The 12,338-nt window shown below is 43.1% G+C and overlaps 1 protein-coding gene across 1 annotated transcript in view; it reads left to right on the forward strand.

Moving 5' to 3' along the window:
* Positions 1 to 12,338, forward strand: part of CALD1 (caldesmon 1) — a 227,158-nt gene that overhangs the window by 41,259 nt on the left and 173,561 nt on the right. The window lies entirely within an intron of this gene.

Genomic DNA, 12,338 nt, shown 5'->3' on the forward strand with positions numbered 1-12,338 from the left:
CTGCAGGCCAGCAGATTCCTTGGGGCAGAGACAGGAGGGCAGAAGCTTTTGACAGCTGCTGTTGCACTCTAAAGTCTTAATGACTGGGCCACCTGTACCTTTCCCCAAATGCTGGGGCCCGGATGAATTCCTGTGCCCGTGCTGCTCACATCATGGCAGCAGAGTAATGGATGGGAGGACATTTAATATCAACAGTCTAGGAGATTTCTCTTGCAGACTTAGTAGGTGTTAAGGTTTTGTAAAGGCCTTTTTCTACCCATGCACTCCTGATCGTATTAGATATAACTTTAGTACCCTTAATTGCCAAATAAGCTAAAAAAGATGAGGAGTTGTCCTTGTTGGTGGGAATCCTGAAGATCCTGTTTGGATTTGACTTTGTTATCTGAGTGTGGTGGGAAAAGATACCCAACTTTAAACAGGGGTGATCCATGGGAGCCCATGAAATATAGTCAAAATGAGCAGCCCCATAGTAACAGAAACTTCAACATAACAGGATAGTAAAACAAGTGATACAGAAAATTTTAAGATGGCTAAAGGATCTTTTTTCCAAGTGTCCCATTGAAATATGAGACCATACAATTGCATGTTTTCTTCTAGCACTGCAAGAAAAAAGGGTAGTTATATTGCACAATGCCGTGCTTGTCTTCGCTGGAGAGCTTCAACAACTTTTTCAAGGGCCTTTTGAGCCTCAGGTGTAAATTCTCTGGGAGATCTAATATCACAGTCTCCTCTTAACACGTCAAAGAGTGTTGCAAACTCATCATCTGTCCAGTACTTGGACTAGTGGAGCAAACTACTTGCTTCTTGTGTGTGTGCACTCCTTCAACTGATAGCTATATCTCAGAGAAAAACAGGCAATGTCTGGAGAGAGCTCTTGTAAGGCTGGGTTTGTTTGGGGTTGGGTTTTGAGAATTTCCATAACATTACCATAAGTTTGCTTACAGTAAATGGAAGGAAAGCATGATTTTTGGTACAAGAATTAAAAAATACCTGACCTTTTCACAATGGAAATGCTTCTGTGTGAGTCAAGGCCTCTCTGATGGCATTGCCTTGCAGCTGAGGGAAGTACAGCCATCTGGGTTGTTTTTGTTTTGTTTGTCAAACCAGTCTCTCATGTGATACTTTCTGAAAGCTGCCAAATCCTCTCAAATCTTGGGTGGCCTGGGCCTGAAACAATAAGTGGTCCAATTTCCCATACTTTTGCAGTATGTAACCACCAATGTATTTTTATTCCTGATTAAATTTGGACAGCGTTTATTGAAAATACCCTTCCCCTTGGAGAAAATGAATCAAAATGCCTTTTACTAATCCCTTTAAGCATATGAAGTTGAAGTTCATAAGACAGAACTTCTACTGCAGGAATTTCCTAATCAATCACAACTAATCTGGTAGATAAGATGAAAAAGCAATAGGAAAATTGGTCACTGTGTCAAAAAGCTTAAGCTAAATATTTTTCTGGATATTTCTCTGTGCTTCTTCACACATCCTTAATGGCTGCCAAGAGATCATAATGGAAAACAATGAATAATATCATTTCAGGAGCTGAAATTTGCTCTGTTGGAGTCTTCATTTATAGATTTGCTGAATATCACTGGACTGTATTTCAGAAGAGTTTTTTTTGTTAAATGTTATTGAGAGCAGTTGTTGCACATTAATGGAGCATTCATTTCTATTTCTGGGAATACTTTATTATAAAGTGTTTATTATAAAAATACTTTATTATAAAATTCAGTGGAGAATTAGAAAGGATGTCACTTGACATTGTCAAGAGGAGGCATACATGAAACTTAACTGGAAAATTTTTCCTTTTAATTAAATAACGAACTCAAGGAGAGTTCCAAAATGTTGGAATCCCTCCACAAGACAGGCATTTGGGACTCTGACCACCCCAGTGAAGGGCTTGAATAGAACTTTGCCTGTTCATAGCATTGTGCAAATTCTATTTAGTGCTCAGTGTGCCTCTGGCACAGGTGGGGATGAGCTGTGGGAGGGAGAGGGGGACTTCCCTGCATGGCTTGGATTTCCCAACGGTTCCTGGCGGCTCCAGGCGGATGCTGGGGGCCAGTGGGATTCCTCTGCTGAGCACAGTGCAAAGTGAGGAGTAATCCCTGCTCATGTGGGCTGAGGGGAACCAGCAAATCCTCTCACTGTGGTTTTACGAGCTCCTGACACGCACCGGGGGCGGGATGACAATAATTTGAAATATGGAGCTATACGTTGCAGCCTGTGTAGCTGTCCCACTGCCTGCTCCTGCAGTCAGCAGCTCAATGGTTTTATGGTGTGGCTCAGAGGCTGTCAGAAATGGGGCTGGTATCTCCCTGAAGGATGGGGAATTTATCCATGACCCAATCAGAAATGGGAAGTGTTGCCAGGAGGGCCAGGCAGAGACTTAAGCAAGCTGCCTCTCTGATATTTGATTTGCATGCATATGTGTATGAAACCTCTTAGTGATTTTGAGGGAGCATTCAATTGCATTTAACTGCTCAGAAGCCAAATTCAATAAATTCAGTGGCATTTTTTAAAATCAAATATGGAATAGTTAAATTTTGTTTTGAACACTAAAAGTTGGCAACTAAACCCCAGGGAGCTGGGGCTGTTTAGCCTGGAGAAAAGGAGACTCAGGGTGACCTTATTGCTCTCTACAACTCCCTGAAAGGTGGCTGTGCTCAGGTGGGGTTGGGCTCTTTCTCCAGGCAGCACTGACAGAACCAGAGGACACAGTCTCAAGCTGAGCCAAGGGAAATACAGGTTGGATATTAGGAAAAAGTTTTTTACAGAGAGGGTGATAAAGTTCTGGAAGGGTCTGCCTGGGGAGGTGGTGGAGTCGCCATCCCCGGGTGTGTGCAAAAAAAGACTGGATGTGGCACTCAGTGCCATGGTTTAGTTGAGGTGTTGGGGATGGGTTGGACTCGATGGTCTTTAAGGTCTCTTCCAAACTAGAAAAAAAAAAAGGCAGGAGTGTGTTTCTGAACCCATTATCAATTTAAAGCCTCTTTAAAAGCTAAGGACACTTAGGAAACCTATTAAATATTACTTTTTTTTCTTCTTTGCTATATGGTGTCATAGTCTGCTAAATTCTAGAAAAAGTCAAATTTGTGATATTTCTTCTAATGAATCCAAACAATGGCTGTTAGCTAGGGATTCAACATGCATTCTGACACTCAGAAGCAGCTCTGACTCAAGGCATGTGCATGTTTATCCTGATGGTTATAATATTATATGTGGTAGATGCTGGCAAGGACATCCCTTCCCTTTACCCAAAAGCATTTAGCAGTGGTGAAAAGACTTTTGTCAAGGCAGGCATAATTCTTTCCATATTTGCGCTTTTAAAAAAAGTTCACTGATTATTTTTTTATTTATGAATGTTGTCTCTGTGGCTGAAAATAATAAAGATGTTAACCATGAGCCACTGGTGACTGGTTTATATCATCAGTATCTCTAAACTTGCAGCACAGGGAATTGCTCCTGATGACTTGTGAGGCTGAGTGCTGGAAGTGAGATCAGTATGGTAGTGGGGCTACCTTAATAAAGGGTAGTATATGATAATCTAGAGAGTTTTATGGAAGAAGAATTTATTTTCTTTATGGGAAAAATGTAATGAATCCTCAACCAAATGCTCTTAAAGATGTCTTTTCGATGTTTAATGGGGAAAAGACTGCTGCTTTTTATGAGCTTTATATCCCAAGACTCTTATCAAGCCAGCTCTGAGATCTGCTTTGTGAGGGATACTCTGAACATGTCACAGGTATACCCATGTTAATTTTTGTGATGACTCATGAATCAGGAGCACAATGCCAATGAACACTCATAGAAAACTGTGAGCTGCTTGCATTGCTGGTTCCCTCTGATGTTGCTAAAGCAGAAAAGCAGTGATTCCTTACAGACATTATTCAAGGTATCTGGAAGCATTTCTTGTATCCGTTGTTACCAATGCAAAAAGATACAGGAGCACTGCAGCCTTTCCTGATGATAAATGGCTTCTCTGAGGAAGTGGCATCTGAGGAGATACCTTGTCTTACAAAAGAAGAACTTCAGACAGCCAGTTGGGAGCGCTAGTATTGCATCTCCATTTCTCTAGAAACAGAATTGGAGCATGAAAATGACTTTAAAAAGCATTTCAAATATAAATTCAAAGGACTGAATGCCAATGGGATGGAATTATTTCCCCACATGGGAGTGTGCATCGTACAGCTGGCACTTGGTGCGCAATTGCTGTGAAATATTTTTGGAGGGACAAGAGAAAGTTTGATTTTGTGACATTCACCTGTGTCAAAAAACAGGAAAAAGACAGGATATTTGCACCCTGTCTGCAAATATCAGTACACTGAAGGTTACACTAAACTCCAGGGCTTAAGAGCTTGACACAGAGGGGGAACTTGAGTCGTTTTGGTAAGGGAAGGGACAAATAGAGATTGGAGCCATTCAGATCAGGTATTTAATGAGTATTTGATGAGCACTGATCATGGGAGAGCTGGAAGATCATGAAGTATTTGAGTAAGTGTGATCCCTGTGTAGAGAGTTTAATTCTAATACTTTCTTTTTCACTGTCTGACCAAAGGGCAGGCCAAAGTAGGTTTGATATGAAGTGCAACAGCTACGTTCTACATAAACCTCAAACTTGCCATAAACTATGGGTTTAACACAGTTAACACCTCTTGCACAGCAAAGCACAGGGGTTAAATCTCTTGGAAGCCAAGTAATTTAGAAGTACAGAGGAACTGTAGACTGGAACAGTGGGAAAGAGATGAGCTGTTACTCCTGTTTTCTGTGTACTTCTGTTACCTCATCAAGTGTTATGCCAGGGATGTAGTTTATATAGGGAAATAGCAGAGCTGCCTGGAGTTCACACCCCCAGCTGCCCCCTGAGAAATTCTGTTATGCTACTTTATCAGTGCTAATGATTGAGATGGTCTGAGGATATCAGTGGATAGACAGCACAGAATGAAAAACTGTAAAGTAAAAAAAAACAAAAAACAAAAACCTGTAATGTACAGCATGAAGGCTTCTGTCCTGGTTATTTTTTTAAATTAATACTTAATTCATTTTCTTTAAATAAAGCTCTTGCAGGAAATTGCCGGTGAGGGGACATAACCCAGAGCACTTCACAGAAAGCTGGGTGTATCTAGATTTGAAGAGGATGAACTGGACAGTTGGCAAAACCCCACTATTTCCTTATGAGAGGGGACAAGGAAAGACATTCCACTATGTCCACTATCACACCAAATGCTGCATCTTTAGAGAAACTCCCTTGGGGGTTCATACTTTCCTAGGGTTGCTGGTGTGGAGTTCTGCCTGTGCACAACGGATTTGGCACATGATCCCACCAGTGTGAGTGCCTTCCACATCCCGCTGCTGTGATACAAGCAGAGGGACCACCTCGTGGAGCTTGAATCCCAGCTGACATGACTTGGTGATGTTGCAGTAGGGATAATTGTAGTTTCACTAGGGCCTCTCAGCTCTGGAACAAGATGCCTTGGCAGTAAATGCTGCTAGATGGATGTTGGGGACTTGGTGCACTCCCATATCCAGTTCCCAAATTTGGTCTGTGGTATACAGCCATACTGCTAATATTTCTTAATTTGCTTCCTCCTCTGCTTCTAATAATTTCTTTTGAGGCAGATATTGCAATTCCTCTTCCCTCCATTGGGTAAACCCAAGGGCAGACAGAGGTTTTGGCTTAGCAAAATTCCTGGGACTGCAGTCGAGGTTCTGTCTGCTGTGCCTGCTCCTCTTCCCTTTAAATTTGTTGTCTTTGGCAAAGACAGAAATTTGCCCCTTCCAAGGAAGTGGCAAAGGCTTGTCCTGTCCAGAGGGGACTTCATGGCTGGCAGATTGAGGGAGGGCTGTACTCTGATGTGTATCTCTTCCCACAAATCCCCCATGTGACTTTGGCACAGGCTGCTCTCGCTGGCTTCCAGGCGTGGCTCTGCCCTTGTGTCCCACAAGCTGAGAGGGTGAGATGCAGGGCACTACAGATCCTGTTCTGAAAATGTTCTTTACTGGGGCAGGTAGCACTTGCCCAGAACGTCAGTGCTCAGAGAGTGGCACAAAGCTGCAGTTTCTTCTGAGCTGGGCAAACACAGCTCCGTGTTTGTGCATGTGAGAGCAGAGTCTGGGTGCTCTCACCTCTCCCCCACTTCACTGTCTTGTTCTTCCTAGTGCTGTCTCTGCTGAGGTGGGTCATACTGATAGCCAGGATGAGCTGAATGTCTGAACAGTGTGGATCTAAGCTGGCTTTACACGAACCTCTTCAGTCCCTTGTTTTCAGCCTTTAAAAAGGGAGCAGTACCCTTTGCTTCCTACTGTTCTGTGCTTTACCTGTAGGGCATGGAAATGCAACACTGTACAGAAAGAATTTAGGTTCTCTCTATAGGTGTGTGGTGTGACCTAGACTGGTTAGAGCTTTTTGAGTCTGGGGAAGATGCCAGGAAATACATGACTATAAAATTAAGCATGAGCTGGCTGTAAAGTGGGGACTGAATTCACACTGTTCCCCTTAGGCAGTGGTAAAGTGTGGACAGTAATAAATTCACTCTTTGAGGCAAATACTGCCAGAATCAGGTATTCCTGCCAGCAGCTACCTCTACTTCATTTTGCTGAGAAAATTCAGTTGCTTGAGGTGCCTTTCTCTCTCTATGGCTTGCCATCCTTAGGGATGTGGCCACTGAGTAGCAGTTGCAAGTGCTGAATTCTCTTACAGCAGGCAGAGCTGCACAGGAGACCTAAATGAAGATCACAATTATTGTTTGCAAACATGGGCATGTGTGGGACTTAAATGGGCTTTGCCTGTGGAAGTTGTGCTTTTCATTTGAGTCCAAGTTAATGACCCTGCCCTAACCTCTGCTCACTGCCTGAGCCAAGCTGCTGAAGCTGAATAGTTCATTAGCATCAGAGCACAAAGGGGCCTGGTTCTCACATTGCTGTAACAATAGGAGATGTCAGAGAATATTGATTTGATTAGGCTGATACTTGGTGTAGCCTGCTCTAAGTGAGGGGAGAATCAAGGCCGAGGAATATGCCTCACCCTCAAAATGCCTGTACCAGCAGCTGTGTAATTTGTAAGCTGGTTGCAAAAGCAGATGATGGCACCATCTTTTCTGCCTGGAAAACAATACTGGAATCAAAGCCAAATTTACAAGGGGGAGTGTGTACTCTGCAATTGTTTGGGGCAAAGGCACTGATTTTTCTCAAAATAAGGCACATAGAGACTGTGTGTAAATTTTTGAGCACTGCTGCTTGCATTGTGTGTAATTTTTCATGACTGGCAGTGGAAAATTGAGTTGTTTGGAAAATGACACATATCTGCTGTCCAGTTTGTACTCTGTGTGAGAAATGGGCATGTTCTTTAAAAAAGGGATTCCTGAGAGCAGAGTTCTCTTAGCCTGTGTTCACCTGCAGAAAAAGTGTGTAAAACTCCCACTTTTGGAAGCAATGCAGAAGAGCTCTTTTTTAACTTTTCTGCTAGCGAGTGAAGGTGCTGTGAAGTCTCTGTTCTTTGGGGGGCACTGTGTACTAATAGCTAGACTTAGTTTTGTAGTGGAAAAGTGCAGGTATTCTGTTTTCTTTGGAATATGGGCCACTATGTTGTTTGTTTTGCTTTTAGTAAGGTAAAGTCACTGTGACCATGATTAATTCTTTCTTGTTGTGGGCAAAATATATTTTTCCAGCAGGTCTTTTTAGTTTTGATCCTTTTTAGTGTATAAATGTGCTTTGCACATGTTTAGTTGTCTAAACTCAGAGAAATAAAATTCTTCACCTAGCAGAAATGGGTAGATATATTACACCAAAATGAATGGCAAAGAGGCATAATTATATGCAGATTTTTAATTACTTTAATCCAAGGTAAGGAATTGCTGCTCATGGAAATACTTGACTAAATCCTACTCTAGGGTGCTTGGGTTAGTCTCTTCCCTGTAGCCTGGGGGCTTTTCTTTCCCAATACCTTTAGGAAAGCTGAAAAGTGGTACCATCTGTTCCTTGCTTGGTTTTCATGACTTGCTTTTTGATTCCTGCACCTTCAACAACATCCAGTGTTTATTCACTGATTGCTTTTGTTAGCACTCTGAATAACTGTATTGCTTCTCAGGTAGGAGCAGAGCACAGTCCTTGCCATTCAGGGGGGGTTTGGGGCACTCAGAGTGAGAGGCTTTGTGCCCTGGGTATGTGCTGAAAATCCATGATGGGAATAGCTCCCTGCAGGGCTCTGGCTCTTCCACTGGCTATGAATGAGTCCTAGGCAGACTGAGGCTGGAATCTGGGTTAGGAAGTGCACCCTTCTCAGTCCTTACATTCTAGTCCTGTTACTGTTTCTGAGCAGCACTAGGTTTTTACTGTACTGCACACAGCCCTGCGTTTGAAAAGATGCTCATATTTCTCTGCTCTCTTTTGTGGTAATTTTTACACCCTCTTTGAGCATGCTGGTGGCTTTGAAGTCCTATGGATTGTGCTATTTCAGGCCAAAAGATATTGCCCGAAGCAGCACGTGTGAAACTTTCCTAAAAAGTTACCTCTGCCTGTCTAACATAGAAGCAGCTTGTCTGTGCCCAGGAGGTAATTATGAGGATGATCAAATCTGCTCGTGGTGTGTGGGCTTCTCCCTCGTGCCCTCAGCAGCAATCCCCCAGCCAGAGCTGCCATCTGGGTGGCTGGCTCACAAATCTCAGCTTCCTCACCTTCATGTCAGAGTGCCACAGCTGTGAGCTCCAGCACCTGGGAGATGTGTGAGATGAGGCTGATTTCAGATGAGCTGTGGAAATGGCACAGCCATAGCATCATTTAGAAATGTCTGCTGGGGTGGGGGAAGGCCGCACCGGGCTCTCTTTATGCTGTCAGGAGGTTTGAGAAAAAAATGCAGAGCCAAACCACGCTCTCTGAGCTGGCCTGGAGCGAGAGAGGAGGTGTGAGCAGGCCTGGGGTGCACGGCACATTTCCTGCCTGCTGCCCCTCTAAGGAGGGGAATGGCAAAGGCTGCTGGAAAGCCCACGTGTAAGCTGGTGAACCATCTCAAGTGCTCCTGCTGCTGACTTTGCTCCGGGTATGCTCCTCACCCAAACCAGTTCCTGAGCTGATTGTGTCCCCTGGGGGCCAGGGGAGGTCTACTCCTCCTTCCTTCCATCCAAGAAAGCGACACAGGTGCCACCTACCCTGGTATGGGCAACAAGGACTCCTGCAACATCTGGTTAGCCTGGACATCTTGTGTAAACTTAAAGTCCCCCTCATCTTTGATGGTGAAGTTCCACTTAGCACTTATATTCCAGAAGGGCTGAAAGTGAAGGATGATGCAGTTGTGCCTGTTTTTTCAGGGGCTCCAATAAGTAGTGAGGAGCAAGAGAAGTTTTTTTAATGTTGCCAGGGAAGGGAATCCTATCTCTCCTCTCAAGACCTCCTTTAGCTCCCTAAAGGGTTTACAGGGTAGGACCAAGCTCTGCCCCAGCCATGTGACCCTCCAGGGATGTATTTTTTCACTGGGAATGTTAAGAGTCCTTTCCATCCCTGCTGTGCTCAGAGACAAAGCATGGCAGAGTTTCACAGTGAAATGTTGCACTGCAGAGATGTGAAGGGAACCCAAACCTGTCAGGTAAGAGCACTTTCTAAAGACTTCAGTGGTTTTGCTGTGAGCATTAGGACAGTTTGACCTACTGTTAGCTGTGAAGACAACAACAACAACAACAACAACAAAAAAGACAATTTGGGGGTGAGAGGCAAGAACCAGTTTGGTACAGATGGGAAGAATGCCCTTCCCTGTGGTGTATTTGATGCTCTGTGTGCATCTTGCTGTATTGTGGGAATGTGCAGGTGTGGTGTGGCTCAGGATGTGTCTCTGGAGTGGTTCAGGATATGTCTCTGGAATGGCAGCTGAAGACATTGCAGTGACAGGGGTGGGACAGTGCTGCTCAGTAATGATCACCTGCACCATATCAAATAAAAAGAGAAATAATTTTGGGAAGTTCAATAATAGAAATTATTTCATTTTGAAAAGCAAAGATTGCCCCTCCATAAATACCCCAAAGTCTTTTTCCAGGCAGGGATCACAGCTCTGCCATCACAGCTGCTTTGGGAAGAAGGCACTCTGAGGCTGGACCAGCAGTAACCCAAGTGGACCCTCTGGCCACCCCTGTCTGCTGAGCCTCAAGGGCTTTGTGGTGCCAAAATGCAAATGGTTCAGAGAGTCTGCACACAGCAAGCAGAGATGCCCTTCCAGGGGGATGCTATACACTGGATTTCTAGACCACAGATTTACCTCAGCTTTAAGCTGTAAATTTTGCAGGAGAATTTGATCAACCTGCGAGAGCCCCAGTGTCGACAGAGATTTCCAGGTACTTCTAACATGATTCTTCTGAGGGAGAGACTGCAGGCTGAGGGCTCCAAGAATGCACTAACAACCCAAATGTAGAACTGCTCTGACTCTTATCACAAGCAGTCCCACCCTTGCCCTGTGATATCAAACTTTAGAGCTTAGCAATGACCACTTGCAGGGCCCTTCCTGACTGTGATAAGGTATTGACATTAAAATTGTACTTGATTTAGGGGTTTCATTTCTGCATATACTGTTTTTTCCTCTATGTCTTACATATGCAATCATAAACCAGGATTTGTGTTATTCCAGTCCCATAAATATTTTTTGGTCTGGGCTGTGGCACAAAGGGTCTCTCACTGTTAAAGCAAAGGGGGGGGTGTGGCTAGACTGGCAGTCCTGGTGGTGAGGGTAAGGACTACCATGGGAGTTCCCTAAATTGTTACAATTGTGGATTTAGGCAGGTTATAACTGTATTTACAGCAGACATTTATGGGTGGCATCCTGGCATAGGATGCAGAGAGGCACCCACCAGAATTTAACTCTGCATTCTTCAAAGCTCAGGATTCCAGTAGCATCTCCAGGAAAACTCTGGGATCTGTGACAGTTTATTGGCTTCAAAGCTTCGAGTCATGGAATCCAAAAGTTCCTGTCAATGAAATTCAACTGAGCAAGAAGGATGTAAACTTTACTTTTCATGATGCAATTACCCCAAAGCAAAATTGGTTTTTTTTGGTGGAATTTTGATGGAAAGGTGACTTGGAACACAGAGTTTGGCATGCTTTAGCAAGGGAGTATCAAAATCATGGTAAGAAAAGAAAAAAAGCTAAAATACCACAAAAACCCAGTTTAAAAAAGCTAAAATACCACAAAAAGCCCCAATTGCTTTCATCTTTAGGTAGTACATCCCTTCCTTCTCCCTGTTGCAGTGGACACTGAGATTGCAGGCGTTGATGGCTGTGCTGGAATGAGAACCTGAGGGTACTCCTAACCTTCAGTTTTCTCTTTTGAGAACCCACATCCCTTAATCCTTAGCCTGGATTCTTCAGTGTTTTCCACCCTAAAAATCTAGGGGAGGCTAAGATCCAGTAGAGATTTGTAATTCCTTCCTGAATAATGTCACTACCTCTTTTCATTTGGTCATGGATACATAGGCTAATAATTTCTGTAGTTAGTGGAATGACTGAGAACAAGGATTTTGTTCTCTCTTGTTTAGTAAATACCACAAAACAAAGTTGCATATATGCTGTAGGTATTACTTTTTAATATTTAAAACTGTTGTAGCCACATCATGGGTGCTGTGTGACATTAGAAGAATTTTCCAAAGGGTTGTTAAAATGAAGGAAAAAAGTGCCTTCAAAAAACAAACACCACTTTTTGCTTCATATAATAAGGAAATGAAATCTAAAATGGCACTAGAATAATTATGATTTCTTGCTGTAAATCTGCATAGATTTGGCTCTCCTTGAGTTTTTTTAATGCTATAAGGATTAGTTTACTGTCTGTGAACTGGATCCTTCTTGCATTACACATGTGACTAAATCTGTGGGGCCCAGTGGCAGAAAAAAGGACCCAGAAAGGCATTGAAATAGTTTAGCCCATTAAGCTGCAAAGTCATCTTACACATAGTTTCCCTCTAACTGGCTTTGTGTATGTTATTGTCAAATATGAATCTGCAGAACATCCCCTGGTCTGGAATCTCATTCCCTTAGAGCAGTCAGCTGCTCTGCAACCTTTCTTAGTGGCTGGTACATGTGCATGTTGGGATCTCTGTACTGTGCTGTTTTCTAGGCAATAATTTTCATCTTTATTTTCACACTTAGTTTATGTACTTTGTATGTTTCCATGACCAGTCTTTATCTGTTTGCCCATTTTTAAGATACCTGCATAATTTGCAAAGTTATCAGCAGCGTGCGATCACTAAAGCAAAACAAAGATAAAAATTAATCTAAGTTTACTTTATTGATAATATTCAAAGACAGTGCAAACATCAGTCATTTTAAGGAGATGTAGGGCTATTCTAATAGCAAATGAGCCAGATTTA

The sequence above is a fragment of the Vidua macroura genome, chromosome 5 (assembly GCF_024509145.1).
Source record: "Vidua macroura isolate BioBank_ID:100142 chromosome 5, ASM2450914v1, whole genome shotgun sequence".
Lineage (NCBI taxonomy): Eukaryota > Metazoa > Chordata > Aves > Passeriformes > Viduidae > Vidua > Vidua macroura.